The sequence below is a fragment of the Triturus cristatus genome, chromosome 10 (genome assembly GCF_964204655.1).
Source record: "Triturus cristatus chromosome 10, aTriCri1.1, whole genome shotgun sequence".
In the NCBI taxonomy this organism is placed as follows: Eukaryota; Metazoa; Chordata; class Amphibia; order Caudata; family Salamandridae; genus Triturus; species Triturus cristatus.
This window is the reverse complement of record NC_140593.1, coordinates 998,025,550-998,037,952: the sequence shown is the minus strand read 5'-3', so window position 1 is coordinate 998,037,952 and position 12,403 is coordinate 998,025,550. Positions and strand designations below refer to the sequence as shown.

General features: G+C 44.7%; 1 protein-coding gene across 6 annotated transcripts in view; it reads right to left on the bottom strand.

The window, feature by feature from the left end:
• PRPSAP2 (phosphoribosyl pyrophosphate synthetase associated protein 2) overlaps positions 1-12,403 on the bottom strand; it is a 598,092-nt gene that overhangs the window by 502,085 nt on the left and 83,604 nt on the right. Inside the window, exon 1 of one of the 6 annotated variants that reach the window (XM_085628990.1) lies at positions 11,958-12,029. The exons of the other annotated variants lie outside the window; for them this stretch is intronic. The gene's annotated coding sequence lies outside the window, so the exon portion shown is untranslated. Of the gene's footprint in view, positions 1-11,957; positions 12,030-12,403 lie in introns of those variants that run through there. 6 annotated transcript variants of the gene reach the window in all.

The following is a 12,403-nucleotide window of genomic DNA, read 5'->3' as shown; positions in this document are numbered from 1 at the left end:
CAATTCCACAACAACCAGGGAGAAAACAACGCTTTCGACCCACCCCCCAGAACTGGACGTTCACCTCTGGAGAAGAGAGGAGTGATTCCAGCAGTGATGAAGGCTCAGGACCACACTATGGAAGACCATCTGGGTACCAACCTCTGATGCAAGCACCTCAACCACAACCACAACCTCCTCCCTTTGGCTATTGGCAACAGCCCTACTTTCCACCGGGCTTTGGATATCATTCAGGCCCCCCGTCTTTTTTATTCCAGGGCAGAGGCAGAGGGCGGGGCAGACAAAAAAAGAAGAAACGCGAGGGTCCAGTGGGAGGACCAACAACCACCGCAAGGGGTAACGAGCAGAGGGAGAACGGAGATGCCCTCAACAAGCAGGGACTAACTAACATCGTTAACATCAGTACGCACAGACTTACGTGTGATGAAGAAACCAATCTCAACAAAGGCTTAGGCTTCGTCCCCACCCCGAGAAATGACCCCTTCGCTCTCAATGTGGAATTGGCCCAGTTTTTTCGGAAACACAAGCTTCGTGACTTCTTCGGAGACACGACAGAAATTGATGATGACAAGAAGAAATCAACCGGGCTGCGCAAGAAGTCTACCTTCCAACCTCCAAATCAGAACATCTCATGCCAAATACTTGCATTTGAACAGGCTGTACTTAGGGATATAGAAAATATTGACTTCCATAACACCAAAGGGTTCAACAACCTCTCAGGAAAGGAACGGACAGCCCTACAAGCACTCAAAAATAATCATGTCGTTATCAAACCAGCAGATAAAGGGGGCGCGACTGTCCTCATGGACCTTACGATGTACCAAGATGAGTGTACAAGACTGCTAGCGGATACGAACAGCTATGCCATACATCAAACGGATCCTACGGGCCCGATCAAGATTAAAATTAAGAACATAGTGGAGGAAGCCCTCAGTAACGATTGGATAACGAAGCAAGAAGCTGACTTCCTGATTAACGAAGAACCAAGGATGCCGCGCTTTTACATTCTACCAAAGATCCACAAGGGGCGTATGCCACCGCCAGGTAGACCAATCGTATCCGGCATTGGATCAGTGCTAGAACCTCTGTCGCAATTTTGCGACTGGTTCTTGTGGCCCATTGTAAAAGAAACACAATCCTACCTGAAAGACACAAAAGACGTCCTCTGCCTCCTAAGAGATCTGGAGGTTGATCCCACCAACGACTGGCTTATAACGATGGATATCGAAGCCTTGTACACAAGTATACCGCAACGACGAACATTGGAAGTCGTAGAAAGTATCATCTTACGAAGAGAGTGGGATTTTGTTACTCCCCCAACATTTTGTCATGGAATGTGCTGAGTTGGCCCTCACAGAGAATTTCTTCGAATTCGAACAGGTCATCTATCACCAAATAACAGGTACTTCAATGGGGAGCACTTTTGCTCCCAGCATGGCATGTCTATACGTCCAGCAATTTGAGGAGGACTTCATCAACAACGCAGTGAACCCTTTTCGAAGCCACAAAGATTTGGAAACGTTACATAGACAACATACTCATTGTATGGAATGGAACAGAAGAGAACGCAATAGCCTTCGTCCACTGGGTGAATTTGCAAGACAGTCATCTCAAATTCACTCACACCATCAATAAAAATCACGCAATCTTTCTGGACCTGGATATCACACTCACGAATGAGGGGATAACAACCAAGGTCCATAACAAACCCACCGACAGGAATAGCCTACTCTTGTACGAGAGTTATCACCCTAAGGCCCTCAAACAGAACTTACCTGTTGGCCAGTTCCTCCGTATAAGGAGAAACTTCTCCGAGAAAGACACTTATAAAGAACAGGCAGAACATCTTGAGAAGAAACTAATTGAACGCCATTATCCAAGAAAAATGGTGAGAAAGGCAAACAAAAGAGCAAGAAACAACCCAAGGGAGGCACTTCTGGAGAACGTGGAGAAAAGAAAAAACAACAGACCGGTCTGCGTTACTACTTTCACACCAGTATCGAACTCAGTTCAGAAAATTATCAGGAAAAGATGGCACATACTTAACAGCGCTGGGAAACATTGGGAACCCCCCTTGTTTGCCTTCAAGCGTAATAAAAATCTTCGTGATGAACTGGTCCATGCCCAGATGACCACCAATGAGAACACAGAACAACTCAGACTCTGGGATCAACCACCCGTAGGTAGGCCATTTCTCCTGCGGCGGATGCCAGTCATGTAATCTCACTAGAAACACCAAAAAAGTGGACACTGGCACAAACAAACCATGGCAGCTAAAATCATTCAGCAACTGCAACACAGAAAATGTGGTATATTTATTAACATGCCCTTGCAAACTCCAATACGTGGGGATGACCACAAGGAAAAGAAAAGTCCGCATTAATGAGCACCGCAGCACAATCGGGTGCAAAAAAACTAATACAAAACTAACACGACATTTTTCCGAAAAAAACCATACAGACTCAGACCTGCGTTGGACTATTCTTGAGGTCATGAAGAAAAGGAAATTTGACCTCACCAAAGCCCTCCATGTGAGAGAGCAACGTTGGGTGTACCGCCTACGCTCTCACGAAAAAGGCCTCAATGATGACATCCCATGGCTGCAGTTGACAGAATAAAGAAAGGGGATATGATTTGGATATAAGCCCTTCAGATAATATAACTACAAAGCCATATGCCTTTACTCATTGACCCAGGCTAACCCCCTTGACATCAACTAAACCGTTGTGTTGTGACACATATGAACATATCCCGACACCTTAGCCGCTTATTTTTGAGACATTTCTCCCCACAAATGTAAAAAGCGTTTTGCGCAGGGCCAACCACATGTATCACTGTATATCAGGAGAAGTGTTCATTGCAATACTCACAGATGCTCTGCACCGTGTCAATACACGAGTGGGTAGTAGGACAAATGTTTACCTCTGGAGCGAAGTATGCGAACTAACTGTCTATATTTTGAGCCAAACTCTCATCTGCTCGGCGACTCGTTCATAACTTTGCAAATCCTTTACGTGCCACCGCATGACATTAGGCGCTGGGACACAATTGTGCGGGCGTAAATTTGCTATACTTGGCCCGATATCGTGCCAGTTAATCACGATGCTAGTTTGGCCGACCTCGCCACCTTTAGCACAACTTGGTTCATGCAGTTTTATTTAGCGTCTCCATGCCAACAATAGACGCTTGGGCACATAACGAAAGCTCCTCACCATTGCGCTGGCGTAAACATGTAATATTCCACCCAATAGTGTACCGGCCTATCACAATCTCTGTTGGGCCAGCCTCACCACCAATGAGATTTCCCGTCACACGGAATCCCTCAGGCAGGCATGGGCGCGCCCTATGACCGGGTTCCTTCCCCTCATTTCTCCGACTCCCTTTCACCGTCCTCCAATTACAGCAGGACGTTGGACACACCCCCGGCCTCACCACGAATGGGGCTTCCCCTTTCATTCACGCCTTGAACCGACATCTTGAACACAGGCTCGGCGCTTTTCCGACACCGGGAACCCCGCACCTGAATTCTATTTTGCGTTCAATTAACACAATCGAACCTCATATTTAAGACGGCGCCCGCTTCCTCCATTTCTCACAATCGGGAGGATCGAGCGGACGCCTAAGACACAGGAGCATTCTACCTCGTGTCACAGTAAGAGTATGGGTGTTGCGAATGACTAATGAGCGTGCGTGTGTATAATTGTGTATTTCCACCCAAACGATTAACCAACTTTACCTACTATGTTTTCTATGACCTCCATTGGAATTTGCTCAATAAGAGTTCTTGTGTATAGACTTAATCCTCTGTATGTTTTGATGGAGACCTAGGTTCTATGTTTTTCTCCAACAGAAGTGACAAACGGTGGATTACCCCCGTCCCCCCGTCCCCCCTTGGGACAAGTGGTCTATCCGATTAGGGTAAGATTGGCAGCAGCATTGTCTGCCTCCAGCCTCAAAAGCTTCACAAATGTGTACACAAATAGAGTGTCACAAAGTCACATACACTTTATTCACTCCTAGATTTCAATGCATGCATTGTATTTCCTTTTCCTTTACAGGTACGTTCGACCCAACGAGTTCCAATTAACCTTTGTTTCTCACATTTTTCTCATAGGCTTCACCTTTGGAAGCATCCTAGGAAGTGAAGTGTGGCCTTTGCTACACTCACACAGTGGTAGCGTCTTACTAGCACCTGGTAAGAACGGAGCCCCCATTCATAATTAGGTCCTGATGAATGCCATGGACCCAACAGGGCCACTCCAGCAGAAACATGTTGACCACTCACAAGACGGTTAGGGGACACTAATTACCCCATTCACCGTCACATACTTTTTTAATATCATACTTTTTTTAAATCATATAGTTGTCAATCGCATTAAAATCACTTCTGACTACTATAATGATTTTTAACCTCACTCACAGTTTCACGGGCCCCCCACTCAGTCATTTAGAAAGTGCATCCTTGTCGTCAAGTATGCCCGCCCTCTATCAAACGAATGTTTTAGAGGGCGAGGACTGGTCAATGATGAAGCATGACACCAGGTGGTGTGTGAGACCAGTCCGTAACTTTTTCTGAGATGCCCACACTTACGACGTTCTTGTAACTTGTTTGGGTTATCACACTAGGAGCGGCTCTTTGTGGTAAACAGTTATAGTGGAGGCTGCCAGCTCCTAGAACCCCATGCCTCTCGTTCCCCCTCCACAGATCTAGTGGAGTCTTTTTGTGTGTTAATCAGCTTTAATTCTTCCCTTCCTTGCCCCCAACCTTATTTACAGTATCCTTCCCAGTGCCTCTTATATGTAAACAGGTCTTTAAATCTTGTACTTACTTATCTTGTCAAATTGGCTTTGCACTCAAAGATTGAGATCAAATGTCAGGCTCCGACTTCCGAGGGAGCTTGCTGTGTACTTTTCTTCCTCGGACTTCAAAGTGAGAGGATTTATGCAATTAATAATCAGGCTGGATACTGGGGGTAACTCTGAAGTGCAGTGGAAACACATTTTAAAACCATCAAAACAAATCAGTACACTAGGTGACATTTCCACACATTATGATTTGTGCGCTGTATACTTTTATCAGTAAAACTGTATGTCTGTGCAAATATAATGGTAATTTCAATTAAAGATGTGTTGTCTGTAATGGTAGTGCACTACCACACCATGCATACTCCACTTTACCCCACTCCACTGTGGACCACGCCACTGCACTCTACTCTGCACCATTTCACTCTATGCCACTTCAGTCTATGCTGCTCTACTGTATTATACACCTCTGCATTCTACACACCACACCACACCACTCTATGCCATTCTACTCTGCAACTCTCCACTCTATGCCATTGCACTCCATGCAAATGCACTCAATTCTGCCACTCCCCTCTACGCCAGTGCACTAGATGCCAATCACTCTACGCCACTCTAATCTACCCTGCACCACTCCACTCTACCATGCACCATTCTACTCTGTCACTTCACTCTATTCTGAAACAATCTACTCTGTGCCACTCCACTCTAAACTGTACCACTCTACACTAAGCATTGCACTCTGCTCTAACCACCACACTATGACAATGCACTCTACACCATTTTACTCAAAAACAATGCGCTCTACGCCACTGCCCGCAAGGCCAATCTACTCTGCACCACTGCACTCTAAGCCACTATAATCTGCTCTGCAACACTCTACGCCATTGCACTCTACACCATTGTACTCTAGGCCACTGTACTCCACACCACTTTACTAGACTCCACTGAACTCTACACCACTCTACTCTGTCACTGCACTGTCCACTATTGCAGTCTACTCTGCACCACTCCTCTCTAAGCCACTACCCTCTGCATCACTCCACTTTACACCAATCCGCTCCACTCTGCACCGCTCCACTCTCATCTACTCTGCACTGCTGCATTTTACGATACGCCACTACACTCTATGCCACTACACTCTATGCCACTACACTCTATGCCACTACACTCTATGCCACTACACTCTATGCCACTACACTCTTCTCTGTACAACTCTACTCTATGGATTGACTACCCTAACCACTGCACTATACACCACTTTAATCAAAAACAATGTACTCTAGGCAACTGCCCTCTATGCCAATCTACACTGCACTCTACGCCACTGCGCTCTACAGCACTTAACTCAAATCCAATACATACTATCCACTGTACGCCACTGTATTGCACTCTACACTATTCCACTCAATACCACTGCACTCTATGCCAATGCACTCTACACCACTTGACGCAAAACCAATACACTGTACGCCACTACACTGTACTCAATGCCACTCTGCACCACTCTACACCATTGCGATCTACTCTATGCAACTGCACTCTGTGCCACTGCACCACTGCATCACTTCACTCTACACCTCTGCATTATACTCTGCATAACTATGCCAATGCACTCAGCTTTACTATGCACCACTCCACTCTACATGACTCCAGTCTAGGCCACTTCACTACACTCTACACCACTCCACTACATGCCAGTGCATTCTACATCACTTCACTCTACTCTGAAACAATCTACTCTGCACTACTACGCTCTACCCAATGTACTCTAAACCACTTTACTCAAAACTGATGCACTGTATGTCAACTACTCTCCACCACTGCACTCTACAACACTATGCCACTGCACTGTACGCCCCTCTACACATTACGCTTTAAGTCACTGCACTCTATGTCACTCTAATCTACACTGTACACTATGCCTCTGCACTCTACCCTGCACCACTCCATTCTAGGCCGCTTAACTCTACTCTATACCACTGCATTCTAACTACTGCACTATGCCAATGCACTCTACACCACTTTACTCAAAAACAATGCACTCTTAAGTCACTGCCCTCTATGCCAGTTTACTCTGCACCACAGCACTCTACGCCAATATAATCTGCTCTGCAACACTCTGTACCACTGCACTCTACACCATTTTACTCTACGCCAATGCACTCTATGCCACACTGTTCTTCTCTGCACCAGTGTGCTCTATGCCACTCTACTCTGCACTTCTCTACTGCACTCAATGCCACTCAACTATACACCACTGCACTCTACAACAGTCTACTTTGCAACACTGCACCACTTCACTCTGCGCCACTGCACCACTTCACTCTACACCTCTGTACTTTGCACCACTCTACATCACTGCACTCTACTTTACTATGCACCACTCCACTACACTTTGCACCACTCCACTCCGCGCCAGTGCAATCTACACCACTACTCTATGCCACTCCACTCTACCCTGCAGCACCCCACTCTACTCTGAAACAAACTTCTCTACACCACGGTACTCTGTGCCACTCTACTTTATGCTGTGCCCCCCTACTCTACACCACAGCACTCTACCCACCACAGCACTCTACCCAATGTACTCTAAACCGCTTTACTCAAAACTGATGCACTCTATGCCAGCTACTCTGCACCACTGCACTCTGTGCCAGCTTTACTCTACTATGCAACACTCTACATCACTGCAGTCTACATAAATGCATTCTACACGACTGCACACTGTGCCACGTTACACCACTGCGCTCTACATCACTGCACTGTACGCCACTCTATTGCACTTTGCATCATTGTACTGTGCACGCTGCTGCTCTCTACAGCACTCTACTCTGCAATACTCTACGCCAATGCACTCTACAATACTGCACTATATGATACCCTATTCTGCAAGACTGAACTCTGTCGCTAAACTCTACGCTGCTCTGCACTATTGCTCTTAGTACTACTCATCTCTATGCCAATGCACTCTATGCCACTCTATACATCTGCACTCTATCCTGCACCACTTCACTCTACTCAAACAATCTACTCTACGCCAATGCAACCTATGCCACTCCACCCTACGCCACTCCACTCTGCACCAACGCACTCTATACCACTTTACTCAACACCAATACATTGTAAGCCATTGCACGCAATGCTATCTACTCTGCACCACTGTACTTTATGCCATATCAGTCTAAGCCACACTGCAACTCTCCACTCTCCGATGCCACTCCATGCCACTCCGCAACATTACTCCACTCTATGACGCTCTCCACACAACTCCTATGCCACTTTACTCCACTATTTTCTACTCCACTCTACCCCACCCTAGTACTCTACTCTCTGCCTCTCCACTACACTCTGCTCCATTCTACTCTAATACACTGCTCCACTCTCTGCCACACCACTATACAACAGTCTTCTCTGCTCTACACCACTCAACACAACACCCTCTACACCACTCCACTGTGCTCTACACCACCCCACAAAACTCTGTGCCGCTCCTCTACACTATACTCAACTCAAATCTACAACAATCTATTCCACTCTATGCCCTTCCACTCTAAAACACTACTCCCTCCACGACACTCCACTATACCACCCAATTCAACGACCCTCCATGACACTTCACTCCAGTCTACACTGCACCTCTCAATGCCATTCTACTCCACACCACTCTACGACACTCCATGCCACTCTCCTTTATGCCACTAACTTTTAGCCATGCTGAACGGCTGCCAAGCTGGTGTACAACATGGCTAAAACATATTGGCAAAGCCAATTGCTTCTATAATAGAGACCTATTTACTTTGCCAAAGCCTATTACACCTCACCTCTGAGTTATCTGACAATCGGAGGTTAAGTTGGTCTCCGAAAACTAGGTGCCACAGCCACACACATCCCTCTAACTCTTGCACCAGGCTTTCTACAATCCCCACACCCACTGGGACCTCACCATTAGTGGTCTCTATACACCAAAGATGGAAAATCTCACCCCACCCTAACAACCTCTCTCTGCCATTCAGAGTAAAGGACCCACTGCATGACAAGATTTTATATCCCTATTACTCTCATATGACCCAACATAAGCCACTAACACGGATAATATGTGCCTAATTGAGCCAATCCACTCTGACCCATTCAGAGAACCAAGGGTAAATTCCAGATCCTTAAATAAGAATAACCTCACTAGAGTCCCCACCACAATGTCTCTCTCGGATCATTCCAAGTCACAGCTTAAAGGCATGCTTCTTAACTGCAGATCAGCAGTGCGACACGCTGCAGATACTGCAAGTTTGGCGAGAAGAAATACACAAATATACCTAAAGACAAGTTCAGGACTGCTTTACAAGAATGCTTAAGTCAAGCCATTTTAATCACTCAACTTCACTCCTTACCAGTAACTCACTTGAGTTGCATGTGACTCACTTGAGTTGCATTTAGAAGGCGAGCATAGTTCCAACCAGTCCACAGACGGTACATGCTCAAGTCAGAATCTAAGCTAGGAAAATAAAATACACTGAAAACCCAGTATACACAGGCTCGCAAGAACACATCTTTTTAATTCTTCTGCTAGACTCTTTAGGTACCTGCGTCGCTCTTCACTATTCTATGTGCTTGTCTGTCATAGCCGCTATGTGATTTAAATATGGTGCGGGAAATAATTGACAAGTTCCTGAAATAGCAGTACAGGTCTATTTTTACTGCACCGTACCACAAATTTCCTTTACAGTCCATGTAATGCACTCTGCTACCTTAAAGGATATGCCCCGAGCATTTTATATCTATCAAAATATCCAGACGGTATTTAGCAGTCACTGCATGGGCACATGCTGAAAGACAATCCTGCAACTCACAAGATTACTACAACAAGTCCGCAATGTAAGCTTATATTGCAATAGAGCGCTGAAAGTGCTGTCTCCAGACAAAAGCAAGCATTGTTGTCTGATTTCCTGGCACCAACATCCACGTCCTATCAGATAACCTTGAACCTATCTGTACGAAAAATGTGAGCAATGATGCAACAAAGGCATGTGACTGAACCCATCCTGCTACCATTTAACACACTTTGTGTATTTTGGCACGCTGACTTTCTGGCTTCCCGCCAACAATATGTTGAACGTTGCGCTAGGCCATGACAGCCTAGAGATCGATTTTAACTGCAAGCCATAACGTATTCATTTAAATATTTAAACTGCTTGTACTTACAGGTGGGTTTTGGCCACTCAGTAAGAAAAAGAAGAGAACACACAACCAATATCACCAAGAAGATTTTCCAAATTTTGGTGTTACTGACAGGTAACAGTTAAACACAGACCACCTTCCGACTAAGCACAGTCCCCATGGACACTATAATATTCTTAAAGACCACTGCAGCACATTATATCGACCATAAAGGTCATCTCCATCTAGAGGACAGAACCGGGTCAAGGCAAAGTCCTTGACAGGTGCGAGACCAACAATTTAAATCCTTTTTGGGTGTCAGTCTCTTGAAAAGGTGGACCCTGCATTGGGGGCGGATGTGGTCTAACGGCTAGAGCAGTCGACTACGAAGTTGGGGAATCGGTTTTAAGTCTCGGCAGGGACGCTCAACATCCTGTGATTCTGGGCAGATCACTTAATCTCCCCGTGCCTAGCAAAATGAATGTGTCTTTGTGTAATGCAACTGGTGCTCATGTAAAGCGCTCTGATACCTTCGGGTTGAGTTTGCGTTATATAAAACTCCCCCCAAAAAATAAGGATTAAGCTACTTTGCAGGCACTGATGTTTAGCACAACGCTATGTTACACTGCGGTTACTTCATGGATTGGAGACAACTTTATGTAATGGGCTAATGCTTTCGGTGATACAAGTTATTAAAAGTTCTTTTAAATATTAGTGAAGAGTGACCACGGAACTGTTCATGGCCTACATCAGATTTGGGTGCATCTGACTAAAGCAGGTGAGGTTACTTTAATATAGGGGCTGGGTTATGTTACATTTGCAAGCCACTTAAGAGTCCACTCTCTGACCCCGACAGTTTCTCTTGCCATCCTTCTGTAGTATTCTGTGCTGAAAGAACACATTTGAAGCAAGATTTTAAAAGGTATCTCCTATAATATAAATCAATATTCATCAATCATTAACAAAACTCAATACACAGCTACTAAACAAGCTGTAACTACTTATGATTTGATTCGTGCGGAATAGACTACAAAAATATATGTATTATTCTTTTGGGAAAGAAATAGAGCCATTTGGATTGTGCAGCCATAAACCAAATCGTCTGTCCAAGCTGAAATAAAAAGAGCCTTATTTATCCAACTCAAAGATGTCCTTTTATCAACTTAATTTGGGTTGACAGTCAGCATTTAAACTTACGAAATACAGGTTATACACAGATCTCCGCCATTGATGTTCAGCTCACCGAGCCCGCTATTTTAACAACTTCTTGTTCAAAGCAGAAACACTATTAATAACATTCATTAGTTGCATCTGGTGAGAAACAAACAATCCTCAGCAACAGTGCAGGGTGAGAAAATAAAGTTGACCTTCCAAAGTATGCATTACCTTCAAATACCTTGGAAAAAAACACTAATACGCGCTGACAAACTTTACATAAATGGCACCTTAATTTCACTTTTTCATTCAAACAAATTCCACAACTAAAAAACTAGCAGCAGCTACCTAGCAACACCTTCTTAAAGCTTGAAGAGGTAGGTTGTTTATATCATCGGGGGCGAGGGGGGTCCACATATATGAAAAGATATTACCTGCTGTCACATGCAAACCTATTAAGCTGCAGCAATCTGAAAACTGTGGCAGCAATTTTACTAATTTAGATCCACCGATTGAGGGGCCTCCATACCGAGAATGAATGCCAAAAGGTGACTATCGCAAGGATACATAAATGTCACTACTCTTGCATAAAAGCTGTAACCGTATAACATACACTAAAAGTATATGGGATAACTTATTCCTAAGAATGACTATGAAATGATCAGAGAAGCGACTAAAAACCCCTCTGCAGCTCTTCAAACTCTTAAATAACTTAAGCCCAGAGCTGCCGTCACAGTACCACAAGCACCAAAAACATTTCAAGGGCAAGATAAACAAAAAACAGTCTTTGCACAGAAAATAAGCACTACAACAATGCCTTGACACTGCGCGAAAGGTCTACTTACCTTGAATTCTAGTCAGATCACTATGTATTTTCAGACGCTGTTCCTTTAACTATATCAAAATACATCTGCAGCAAGAACGGCTCCAGCATACTCTGTTTATAAGCACAATGAACCCGTATTTTGTAAACAGTTCTTGCACGCCCTCAAACCATTGCACAGAAAAATATCAGCACAACAGCGGGAGGGGAAAAGGCGCCTCCTTAAAGTTTCACTCTGCTGAAAAAACTTGAGTGAGAGAACGGAGTCACCACAAGCCAGCTAAGAGAGAGACTACGCTTAACAGCCTGAACTGATCAAGGTTGATCTTGGTCAAAAGGCATTGGCTGGCTGGGAAATGGAAGAAAATACAAACAATTTATAGTCAAAATAGCTAATTTACCTAGGGGGAACAGAGATAAAGAGTTGAGAATACATCCTAATGGGCTCTGCAACAGGATACAGAAGGA